The sequence below is a fragment of the Egretta garzetta genome, unplaced genomic scaffold (genome assembly GCF_000687185.1).
Source record: "Egretta garzetta isolate BGI_Z169 unplaced genomic scaffold, ASM68718v1 scaffold264, whole genome shotgun sequence".
NCBI classification, from domain to species: Eukaryota; Metazoa; Chordata; class Aves; order Pelecaniformes; family Ardeidae; genus Egretta; species Egretta garzetta.
Window position 1 is genome coordinate 4,846,249 of NW_009259685.1, and position 13,234 is coordinate 4,859,482.

The window sequence follows — 13,234 nt, forward strand, 5'->3', positions numbered from 1 at the left end:
AGAGCTAATCAATAGAGAAAAGATATATCCTGCTGGGTATGGAAAGCCACTGTGGTCTTTTCCAACAGCTAGCTGATAGGTAGCTTCAGGGTTTTTTCTCGCAGGTTTCCAAGTCTCAAGATGTTGTGAGTTGTTCAAAAAAATTCTGGGTCCAAAGGGAAGTGCTGCATAACAGAGACACTATGTTGTATGAGATATATAAAGCTAAGACTCATTTTGCATTATGGCTTTCCAAATTAAGATTTCTATAGATTTCCTGTTTCTCTGTGGGGTTTGAGACAAATTGGGGTGGAGTGTGGGTGTTCAGTTTCAAATGTGGTTTCACATCACAATGACAGCATAACGCCATTGGGCTCTTGCTCCCTACTTTGCCCTAGTACTGCAAAGTTGATGTTACATCTCTGGTTGCCAACCATATGGGTGATTCTATTTGTTTATCTGCTTGCTATTGTTCTAACTAGCCCATTCCTGAAGTCTTTCAAGATGTAAAGTACAAAGCATTATTTTTCATATAGAAGAAAACATAATAATTGTTTGGTATGTACATAAAGAATGTTAATTTTATTCATGAATATCTCAGGAATGGCTTTGCCAAGAACTTTGAACGTGTGCAGCACAAAGTTGCATGTAAAAGTCACTGGTCTCCAACTGTGCTGGTCTGTGTGGCTGACTCTGTGTGCATTGCATAATTATGTGTGTCTCTACTAGGAGTACATGCTCAGCTTCACTCCTGGCCAGACCTGGGAACACACAACAGGATCAGTCTTCCACCTATGGGACTAGGACAGGAGGAGTCCACTAGGTCTTAAACTCTACCACATTTAGCTCTAGTGGAACAGGCAGCATCCCAAAGTCCACCATATTCAATTCTGTCTACATGTTTCTTTATAAACATACCTCTTTGCATCTGTTCGTTTCCCTACTAGAATTCAGAATACTGTTAGCAGTCATCTGTACATGTAACAAGAAAGTAAATTCATTGTTGCACTTAATGTATTTTTTGAATATAGAACAAGCTGCTTTGCATGTTTGAATATGTGATTAGTATTTATAGACCATTGCTTTGTGCCATCAGAAATTAAACACTATAAATGGCACAATATATGAGTGTACACTGAAAAAACACTGACAAATACTTTGTAAAAGATTCAATTTTTTTTTTTTCTGCTTTACTAAGGGGACTTTGCAATTCCACGACACATGACTTTTGGTGTGTAGAAAGTTAAACAGCACCGTTAACCAAAATGAGGAGATCATAGGAGACATATGTTTCCTGTGTAACTGAGTGAGGCAAAGGGTCATAACATGTAGGGTATTGCACATGAAGTTCTCCAATATTAAAAGTAACTGATAAGAAATAAATTTTGATAAGAAAAATATAAGATTGCCTATAAAAGAGCAGAACATAGGCTCATCTTAGCTAGTGTTCTCCCTTGGGAGGTAGGTTGAAGCTGATACTCTAGATGAAAGTGAACTCTTGGGTAATACAACAACCTATTGTGAGATGATAGACTGTAGTAAAGGGAACTTCCTTCCTGACCTCTACAGACAATTAGCTTCCTCTCTCCAGTATGAAGTTTAATAACCTGTGTCATTATATTTCCTTGCATAGCTAGAATGCTAATGTTATTAATATTAAATTCAATCAGAGTGTTAAGTTGAAAAACTGCTTCCAGCACATTATGATGTGTTCAGTTAAAGAAATTACTCTGTCATATCCTATTGATGGGCTAATGGATAACACCTTCTGTCAACACATGCTGAGGAAAAAACATCAAAAGAATTTCACAAGAATATTGAATGATCTGCATAGATTAAAAGGAAGATAAGGTGAAACTAGCATTTAATCAGAGGAATAGTTACCTGTAAAACTGCTGAGAAAAATGTGGAGATTTCAGAAAATTTCTCACTAATGTAATTTAAAAAAGTCTGAGGAAAATGTCTATTACTTTCATGGTACACTTTCTTAGGAAGTGGTAATTCAATGTAATTCTCAATCCCAGTCTTCCTCTCACTGACTGCAGAATCTGTTCTTGCTCTTAAATATAACAGAATTGTTCTGGGTGTGCTTTAATACAGTGCCAGATGTTTTGGTGGACATACGATGTAGCAACCAGAGCAGTTTGATAGTCAAATCTGAAAACAGACAGTTATTTATCCAAGGTAAGGGTTTAGATAGGTTTTCTGACACTGCCTACAATTTTTTTGTGTACCCAGGGCAAGATACAGCTAACCTGGACTGATTAGTATTCTCCTCCCCACAACCAGCAAGGGCTTGGAAGTGATTGCTGAAGCAGCCTTTGTGGTTTTGTGGTATGCTTCACTGCAGGTACAAATAGGTAAGGTGTTTTCTCAGAATAATATTTTTTTTCCCCTAGAAAAATGTATTTCATCTACATCTTAATTCCTCCACCATCAGCACACTGAGAAAAAACAACACAGGGACATCTTTCTTTTTGCAAGTGTCCTACACAAAGTCCTACTTCAGTCTTTCTTCTTTTTGTCTTCAGAGACGTAGAGCCTCTTTATGAATTCCTCCTTGCTTTCTCTAGCTTTTCTCTGTGGCCCTTGCACGGGCCTCTTGCGTTTATCTGAAACTTTGAATTCTTACAACCATGTAGCATCCAGAGGTGAATTTGAGCCATCAGTGAGGCAATATGCTTTACTGACCCCCTGAGAAGATAGTTGCTCTTTCTTTCAATAGAAGATTTTCCCAATTTTTTTTTCCATTTCTTAGGAGTTTGGTTGGTTGGTTTTTTAACACAATGTGTGGCACCTTGCATTTAGCAATATGAGAATCCAGTAACAACATGAATCTCTCCAGCAGATGACAGAAACCTTCCTCCTGCTGTTTTTGATAGAATACCTTCCAATAAATACACTAACACTTCATCTTGACAATCTTTATTTTAAAAATGAGAGAAAAAGAATGCTGTTTCTATGTGTTTTATTATCATTCTGAGTGTTGTGTCAACTTGTCAAATATTGAGCATAATTTCTATAAATCTCACTGAATCCTTATTTCTCTCAGGGTCACACTGATGATGCAAGGCAATGTTACACATGGACACCATTCCATGTTAACTTCCTTGCTTCTCCAACAGCCAGACTTCAAAAGAAGCTTATACCAGCCTTACAAAATGCATACTATGTTCCCAGTGAGATTGCTTTGACAGCAGACCTTTGACATGTTTCAAGGAGGCCACATTGTGCTTTCATTACTGAGAGATCTTGATCTGGTGACTAGGTAAATATGCACGATGGGAACTGGTAGGTTTCCCCCAGAAATACCTCCACCACACTTTCTTCTTATCCCTGCTCTGAAAGCAGATCTAAAACTTTGTTCATAAAATATTAATTGGGGCCACTGGCAACCAAAAAATGAGATTTCAACTTCTCCATTTTTGAGAAGAAACTAATGGAGGTCACTAGCAATATAGTTATTATCTGATGATATTTTGTTTGTTTCCTGCCATAGAAGTATAGCCAAGCTAGGTGAAAATGACTGGATATGGAGATAAATGTGACTACAATAATGGTATCTTATGGTAAGAAAAAACAAAGCAGAGGTGAAACATGGCATAGCTTACCTAAAATTAATACTTAAGCAACAACTGCAGAAATATTCCTTAGTTTTTAAAGGACGTTCTTTAAGCTAAAAATAAATCTAAATCCAAGAAGTGCTTTCTTTGCTATTAAAGCCTTTTACCATTTTATGAAGCTTAATTTATGTGAAGGTCATCACACAAATTAGCTGTAAATCTGAAAAGCAAACCGTACTGGAACATGCAAATACCATTACAATTTGATATCAAAGACTGGTCTTAATTGGAAAACACATACCTCTCCATTCTTGCCTTTTCTGGAATGAATGAGTGTCTGTTTTCTGAAGAAAATTCTGCTCATTTTTTTCTATATTTTTCAGTTTTTCATCAAGCTAAAACACCTAAAACAAACAATTAATTCTATGTGTAACAGCCGTAATGAAACCTTGCTCGCTGTGAAAGTCTCCTGTAGTTGGATTCTCTGTTGTCTGATACGAATGAGGCAGCTTTTCTTGTGATGAGTGCTCTCCACTCCACCTATCTCCCCAATATCTACAGGAAGACTTTGGTTTTAGTATCTTGAATCAGTTCAAAAAGTACTAGGGACATATGTGCACCTGCAGTTATAGACTGTAATTGCTTAGGAAGTTAGGCTGGTATCAGTAATTTAGGTGTCTTCCAAGAGAAAACTTTTTTATAAAGATTTTGGGGGGTTTTGTTGGGTTTTGTTGGTTCTGTTTTTTAATTTTTTATGCTCCTTTCATGCCCTGGAATCTTGTTGCATCGTAATTAAAAGAAACTTTAAAAAAATTGTTAGGACAAAAAAGATCCTATGGTATGTGACTATTACAAACACTTCTCTGACATTGTGGTGTTATGGAAGAGGAGATGGAATATGTGACCTTTATAGCATCAGTCATTTTTTAACTTAATTGGAAAAATCTCAGAATAGCTCCAGAGGAAAATTCTTTCAGAGCATTTTATGACTAGACTTTTAGTATTAAGTCTAGGAAATTGATGTCTTTGAAGAAAGAGGTCACAAGTGAAGGAGAACTTGCAGATCTGTATAACTGTAGGCAGCAGAGACATATTACGCACTCACATTAATCTTTTCAAGTGACATGAAATTGTATGAAAGCGGGCTTGTAATCATAGTACTATAGTTCAATGATCAGTAAATACTCTGGGAAATGTTCCTTGTAATGCTGAAGTGTTGGATATGATCTTGAAAGAATTTAAAAACAACTGTAAAAGACAATGCAAACAAACAGAGATGAAGTCAGTGATGTACGAAAGGTATAAAACTGGAAACGTAAGTACAGCCTTGTTCCCGATAAAGTAAATGATGAAGTCCTCATTGGTTTTTTGGTTACAGTAGACTTCTACAGATAAAGTCTCTCAGTAACAACATACGCCCAGTTACTATCTCAGGTCAGGGCACCACTATACTGTCTCTCAGTCAGAGTGAGACTAATATGAAACATAGTGAATGATAGTTGAAAGTCATACCGTTCAGGTTTTCCATTATTATTAAATGAATACACTGGAAATGAAAGCAGTTGAATGCTTAATTTAGCTCTCTAATAGTTCTATGCTCTTCTTTTGTAAATATTTTTTAAAAAAACATGTAATTAATCCTCATTGTTAAAATGACCAGTTGCCTTATTGAATATTTCCAATCCATTAAAGGTAAGAAAAGTCCTTCCATATCCTCGCCCCTGAGACAGCAACAGGGCTACTAAGATTCAGCAGTAAAAACATTTTTTTTTAGGGGATAGAGCAGATTTTCTGAACTATGATGATTTATCAGTAGACTCTAGATCAGAGAAGGAAAGTGATTTCTTGATATTAAGAATCAAAAAATCTGTAAAATTTGTACTTAAGATGTTGGTAATTTAAATGGTACTGAACTGTATTGAACTGAGGGGTAGGAAGTGTACTATGGTTAGCACCCCTGGCAATCTTACTTGGTTCTGTTCTGCACTACTATAAATTTTCAGTGTGGCCATGCGCAGATCATCATTTAGAACTGGACAGTGGTGTAGACAAAGCCTGGACTTTACATATTACATGACTGGTATTGCTTTGGGTACAGCTGAAAGACACTGATTTTGTTTATATGGCTAAGTGGATTGTTAACAAAGTAATTAGACCTATCAAGAAGTAGAAAAATGTAGAAAGTCCTAAGGAATTCTTTTCCCTCACTTACAGGGAGGCTGGGAAAGGCTTTTCCTCAGTGCACTGCCAAGATAGGTTAATAGCGGAGCAGCTACGGATCACTGGGAGAGCAGAAGCACTGTCTCAGTCTCCTGCATAGGGTTTGGTGCAGAAAATGTAGTGAGGTAAGACCTTATTCAATATTCCATATAGTTAGTTGAGGGGACAGAGAGGGCTAAATTGCTCAACCAAAGTTGAGCAAAAAACCCCAAAGTTTGAAACTTTCATTGGAAATTTTCTTTCTTACAGATGATTGGGGAAGCTATATCAATTCTCTGTCCTCAAAGTGAAAACACTGAAGGTTCTGGTCATGTACAGCTATTAGTCAAAATGCTTCTAATGGGAAAAGAGGACTATTTTCTGCATGTTATCTGTGCTATTGTTATTTTTATGAGAAGAGACACTTTGTGTACAAAGCTGTGACTTATTACGTCACTTAAAGCCATTTGCTGAAGTGAACAGCTCTGGAGCAGGCATGCCTGCACCAGAGAGTGAAATTGCAGGAAAAAGGGCTTTCCTGAGCTGGGGAAAAGCCAAGGCACTGCTGTTGGGGGGCAGCTCAACAGAGGGTTGCTGACCAGGGGTGGAAGGATCCAGCCCTGATGGCAGCACAAAAGGGAGCCTTAGGGAGCACCTGTGACCAGGAACCAAGTGTGGTGTGGCAGTTTGCAAGGGCAGGGCGTGCAGGCAGGGTGCTGGAACTTGTCCAGAAGTACCAGGTGTCCACCGACAGAAAAGGTCTTTCCAAGCTCTGCACCAGCTACGATTGATGCAGCCTCCCAGACAGAGCTCCAGCGGGTGCATGCTGCCACACTGATGTCAGGCTGCAGGGCATGACCCCCTCACGCTGGTTTCGGACACTAGTGGTGAGTTCACTTGTGAGAGGTGTGCCCGGGTGGAGGAACTCCTCTGCTTGGTGATGGAGCTCCAGAAGGAGGTGAGCAGGTTGAGGACTATCAGGGAGTGTGAGAGGGAGATGGACTACTGGAACAATACCCTACATCCCCTGCCTCAGACCCAACAGGCAGGCATGCCTCATGCAACTGAGAGCTCTCTCCACCCAGCAGAACAGAGAAATTTAGGAGACAAGGGGAAATGGCAGCAAGTTCCTGCCCAGAGCAGCGGGCACATCTCCTGTGTGACAACCTCAACCTCCCAGGTACCCTTGCATAATAGATACAAAGCTCTGTTTCCCCTGGTGAGGCTGTACCTTGAATACTGTGTTCAGTTTTGGGCCCCTCAATACATGAAGGACATTGAGGTGCTGGACCACGTCCAGAAAAGGGCAACAAACCTGGTGAGGGGTCTGGAGCACCAGTCCTATGAGGAGTGGCTGAGGGAACTGGGGTTGTTCAGCCTGGAGAAGAGGAGGCTGAAGAGAGACCTTATCATCCTCTACAACTGCCTGAAAGGAGGCTGTAGCGAGGTGGGGGTCGGTCTCTTTTCCCAAGTAACAAGTGATAGGATGAAAAGAAATGTCTTCAAGTTGCACCAGGAGAGGTTTAGATTAGCTATTAGGAAAAATTTCTTCACCGAAAGGGTTATCAGGCACTGGAATGGGCTGCCCAGGGAGGTGGTCGAGTCCCCATCCCTTGAGGTATTTAAAAGATGGGTAGACGAGGTGCTTAGGGACATGGTTTAGTAGTGCACAGGTAGAGCTGGACTCAACGATCTTAAAGGTCTTTTCCAACCAAATGATTCTATGATTCTACTGTTTAAATGCATATAATTCTAATTATCCATACTTGTTAATGCTCAAAGCGTGTATGAATAAATGTTCCAGAAAGCTAATCAAATCAGGAGTTACTAAATGGAGTGAAAATTAAAAATAAATCTAAATTAAAGACAAGATAATGAATGTGATTAAAACACAATAGATGCACCTGGTTGAAGAGTTGTCAATAATGAAAGGAGAATGCAAGAAACTGAAGAGGTGTAGGAGAAGCTTCTGCTATCATAATAGTGTATGTGTTATACATTGTATGAAAATGCCTATTGAATTTCATCTGAAACTTCAAAAAGATTTGCAGCCAATGAGAGAAAAACAATGTATGGGAGGAATGTTCTAGAAGCTGGGAATTGCCTGCATATTTGTGGGTGGTTTTAACCCCCACTTACTGTGGGAGCCAATCCAGGAAAAGGATGTGGAAAATTATTCATTCTGTGTCCCATTACAGGGTGTTGTCCACTGCAAGGAAAAAAAAAATTGCAAAATTACATGGCATGTATAGTCTTAAAGTACTGTTTTAGCACAGCACGTATTCTTAACACTACTATTTACTGTGCTGAGTAATACTGAGCTCACACAGCAGAAATCCCCAAAAATTTCTGAGGATGCAGCTGTGATCTGTCTTGCTGTAAGCAAGAGGTCCCACTGCTGCAAAAGCCTAATAACTAGCTAAGACTTTTGCAAGGAACCAAAAAGTAATTAAAGCTTTTCAAGGGCAAGGATGCTGTGTGACCACAAAAACAGAATGTGAAAAGCATGTTAATCTGTTGTTCAGACATGTAAATTGTCTGTGCATAAGATAAGAAACTGCTCGTGCTTAATTAGAACTAGATAGATGACTCAAGGCTAAATGAGTGATGATTTGTCTTAGTTTATAAGGTAAACAACTGTTGTTGTACAAACAGGAGTCCGAATCCTGTCTCCACACAGGGCAACCTAAATGTTAAACCATATATCTAAGAGCATTGTCCAAATAGTTCCTGAACTCAACAGGCTTGGGGCCGTGACAGCTGCCCTGGGGACCATGTTCCAGTGCTTGGCCACCTTCTGAGTGGTGAACTTTTCCTAATATTGCATCTAAACTTCCCCTGATGCAACTTTAAGCCTTGTATCCTATCACTGGCCACCAGAGAGAAGAGATCAGAGATCAGCACCCCCCTCTCTGCTCCCCGTCATGAGGAAGTTGTAGACAGCAATGAGGTCACCCCTCAGTCTCCTCTAAGCTGAAAAACCTAGTATCCTTAACCACCCCTCGTAAGTCATGCCCTCTAGTCCCTTCACCATCATTGTTGCCCTCCTTTGGACATATTCCAATATTTTTATGTCCTTATATTAGGGGGCCCAAAACTGCATGCAGTACTCCAGGTAAGGCTGCACCAGTGCTGAGTATAGTGGGACAATCACGTCTTTTGACCCGTTACTTATACTGTGCTTTTGGCCCCCAGCACAAATTATTGCCTCATATTGAGCTTACCATCAATCAAAACCACCAGATCCTTTCCTGCAGGGCTGCACTCCAGCCTCTTGTTCCCTGGTCTATACATACATCCAGGATTACACCGTTGCAGGTGCAGAATCCAGCATTTGTCCTTGTTAAATTTCACATGGTTGGTGATTTCCCAGTACTCTAATCTATCAAGATCTCTCTTTAAGGCCTCTCTACCCTTGAGGGAATCAATGGGTCCCCCTAATTTAGTATCATTGACAAACTTACTTAGTGTGCACTGAACTTCAGTGTCCAGGTCACTGCTGAACTCCATTTTCACTCTTGAGAATCCACAGCTTAAAAAATGCCCTAAGCCAGCTGAAAAAAAAAGGTTAGAAGTTGTGATAGCTTTATATTTACAGGCATATCACTGTGTCTCATTTTTATTACTAAGTCAGCAATGGATTAAGGTGTAAGTCTGCAGATGCAGGAGAAGGGTTCATTGCAACGGTTGCAGAAGCTGCTATGGCATCCTAAGCATGACAGTTTAGAGAGTTCATGTCCTTTGAGACCATAGCTTCGGGGAACATTGCTCTCTTCCTTTGATGTTCAGTAAATATTCACAGGACACTGGACAAGGATCAGTGGCGAATACACCTTGTACTTGTGCTTGAAATAAAAGCTACAAAAAGCAACACCAGTAAATGGAATTGTCAACTGTGTGCTAAAAAATTCCATACCTAAATATAATTGTTTACACCTGAATTTTCTGTGGGGAAATCAGCAAGGTTGCACAGATAGGAAAAGATAAATATTGAACTGTATTACCTACTATCAAAAAGCTGAAGAGTTCTTCTCCCCATTGTTTATTTCCCTGTGCAGCCTGTGCCAGACCAGAATATCCCATGTAGTTCTGTTTCATTTGCATTCAGCTGTAGGATTAAAAATTTGGTGGATTTTTAAAAAATTTTCTTTCAGGTATTTGTAATTTCTAAGTTACTCATAGCTGTGCCTCATCAACTGAATGTATGTGTTCTCTGCAATGCACTACAAATTCTGAGAGGATCAAAATATATAAAGGAGAATTTATCTATGGGCATCTCCTATTAAAACCTGCAGTGTTTGTCTAATATCTATGAGTAAAATAGAATGTTATCTATTCTTTTAATTCTTTAAGGTGTTTTGTTTAATAACTATGAAAATAACCTATGGTTACCTACAATGTGTATGTTAACACTCTGCAGGAAGCAAACTGTATTAATAATAATAATACAAAATTTTATGTTTAAGCAAATTCACTGTTGTACATTAAGTGCTAGCAGCGAGTTCAATGTTAAACATACTCTCCAGCTGTGACATTGATAGCTACTTTAAATATTTACATATTTTTTTAGAGTTGAAGCCTGATATTCAAGCCTCCTCCAGTTACCCAAACTGACCTTGCAAAGTAAGTGTAATAAAATGTAACAAAACCAGAAATCTAATCGTGTGCCAGATTGAGCACCTTCCCAGCCCTAAATAAGGAACAGGAACATCACTACTGACTTTCAGTAGGCAGAACTTGAATAATATGATGATTAACAGCAGAATCATAAACCTCTTACACAACTCTAGTTAGCTTGTTGTGCTAAATCAGACTTGGGAATATAACTGAAAATTTCTCTTAGCCTTGGCTGATATCATACCTCTGGGTACTGATGTATCTTGATGTAAAGACTAAGAAAATGTAACAGAAAAATGTCTTGGAAGAGGGTAGTCCTGGTCTATTCTCCCTCTTCCCCTATACTAGCTAAGAGTTCCTGGACTCTTCCTGCCTCAGATCTAGGTTTGGCAGAGAACATTTCTTTCTACTAGGTTTATTTTCCAGTACACCAACTAGCTGAATCCCATCAAGTCAGCAGCTACATAAACTCTATGTAGCCTGACAAGAAGAATAGCTCAATGGCTGCAGGTACAGACGTACCCTAAACATGTCTTAATCAAACATTTTCAGTAGATGTTTGTGGAGAAGGTACAGTTACTTGTGACACATGAGTGTTGGGAAGGAGATTCCCACTGATCTATCAGCCCTGTTCACAGACATTTTATGAGTACCTATCACATATTCAGTCCACACATGCAAGTTGAAAACTGTTGATGCATGTGGGTGAGGCATTTTTTTAGAAAAACAAAGAGATGAAAGGAAATACATGTCAAGGTCAGTGCTCTTTGTAGTCCTACAGAGTATGCAGGACCTTTACAGGAAGAAAAATTAAGTTTTCTCTAGAGAACAATCATCTGGCTAGAGTAAATTGGCAGCTGCTGAGTTAGCAACCCTGGGTAGCTCATACATCAGGCCTAAGTAAGTTCTATGGGATCAGAGGTCTAGATGCTAAACTAAAGATTATATAGAAACAGCAGATAAGAGAAAAATATTTCATGGTTAGTTCTTTGAGCTAGCCCTATACATCTTTGATGTGGTCTTTATGCTCCCCTAGCCCCACCTTGCCTGTTGCCTTATTCTTCAGACCATGCATAGAACACTGTGCATATCCCAAAACACAAGCTGAAACAAATGTTTGTACACATGAAAATTTTGGAAAATGTATCTTTCTATGCAGAAATGTGTACACACCAGAAAAATTACATTAGTGGTGTATAAATGTGTTCAAGTTATACAAATGAGATTACTACCTCCTAAACAGAAATACACACTATCCACTATTCTGTATAAATCCTTTCGAGTTTAAACTATGACAACTTGCAATGTGCTATTTGAGTAACATCATCTAAATGATCACAATTGATAAAATATAGATATGTTTATGCTGTTGCATGCAGGTCTGAAAATTATTTGTAATGAATCTCTTGATTTTGTAGTCCATTAGTTGAGGTGAATTATAGCTGTTACTCACTGAAGGAAAAGGCATGAAGTTATCTATAAAATATTGTTTTTCTCATTTAACTAAACCTACTGATGTTCAGATCTTCATGAAGTTATAGTCTAGAATGTGTAATCCTGAAGATTAAGTAGTGAAAAAAAACAAAGACTAACAAAAGAGACACCCATACTGGAGCATAAGGAACTGAGGTGATATTTTGGGGAAAATTCACTTGCATTTTCTAGGAACGTTACAAAGTCTTCTTTGGAATACACGGAAAGATTGTGTGCTGTGATTTACCTGGGTTCTACCCTAGTCCAATTATAACCAGCAGCCTAAAGGGACTGTTATGTTACAAAGCTGAAACTCTGGAGTATTTTGCCCATTTCCAACAAATTGGGCGAGGAAATTGAACAAAAAATGTGTAACTACTTTGGATTCTGAATCCTGCCTCATCTGCATACCACAACGGGCCACAGTTTTGAAAACTGGGGTGGACTTCTCTGATAATGTAGTCTGATTTCAAGTCTAAGATAGAAGTATATTTGTATTTCTATCCCAATTTAAACACTACTACAGAAAGAGGGATCTAACATCACTTTTGAAAAAAATGGAGTTAATAGTTAAATACCATAGCTGCTACAATAAAGCAACTTTTTTTTGGTCTGTGTGTTATGATCCAATTCTGTTTGGATGAGAGGAAGGCCCACTTGCTTTCTAGCCAACCTCAGATGAGCCTGGGAGGCTAGGGGTGGCTGGATCAACCTCTCATTTCAGGTTCAATCCCTTCAAGCGAGATTAAGACACAAATGAGGGCAGATGTCGTAAGTTCACCCGTTTATTAACTGTTCGGGGGGAAGAGAGAAAGCAGCGACAGGAAAGGAAGGAAGGAAAGATAAGAAATAAAGTGAGAGGTCTGGATAGAAGAGAGCAGACAGTCACCACCATGGATCTGCGGCATCCCAGGGGTCCGTGCTTCTGGGGTTTTCGGTGATCGCACACGGAATCTTTGGTGGTCTCTTCACGAGGTCAGTGATCTTCCTCTGGTGTCTTCGATGGTCTTCCACGAGGTCCCCATGTAGTCTGAGACTGCAGCCTTCTTTATAGAGCACAGTCCAGCACATGCACACACATTTCGCATGCTTTACTTTTGGCGGGCTCCATTCACTCGCTTTCTTGTTGCTGGGCAGGGGCAGGGGTCTGCTCGCCTGCTTGAAGTGGCAGCAAACTGCAAGCCTTGGTGGCTGGGCAGCCCCGCCTGGGTGTCCACTGCCTCAGCCAGCCTGCAAGCCGCCCTGCCTGCGGCAATGCTGAGCTTCGCACATTGCCACACAAAGAAGCAAGCTTTGAGACAGCTAGCTGGCTATTCAGTCTCCCACACTGTGCTTTCCCACTGTCATTTTTCAGCTATGGGCTCCTGTAATTCTTTTACTAATTAAAAGTTTCTTTCTATGTA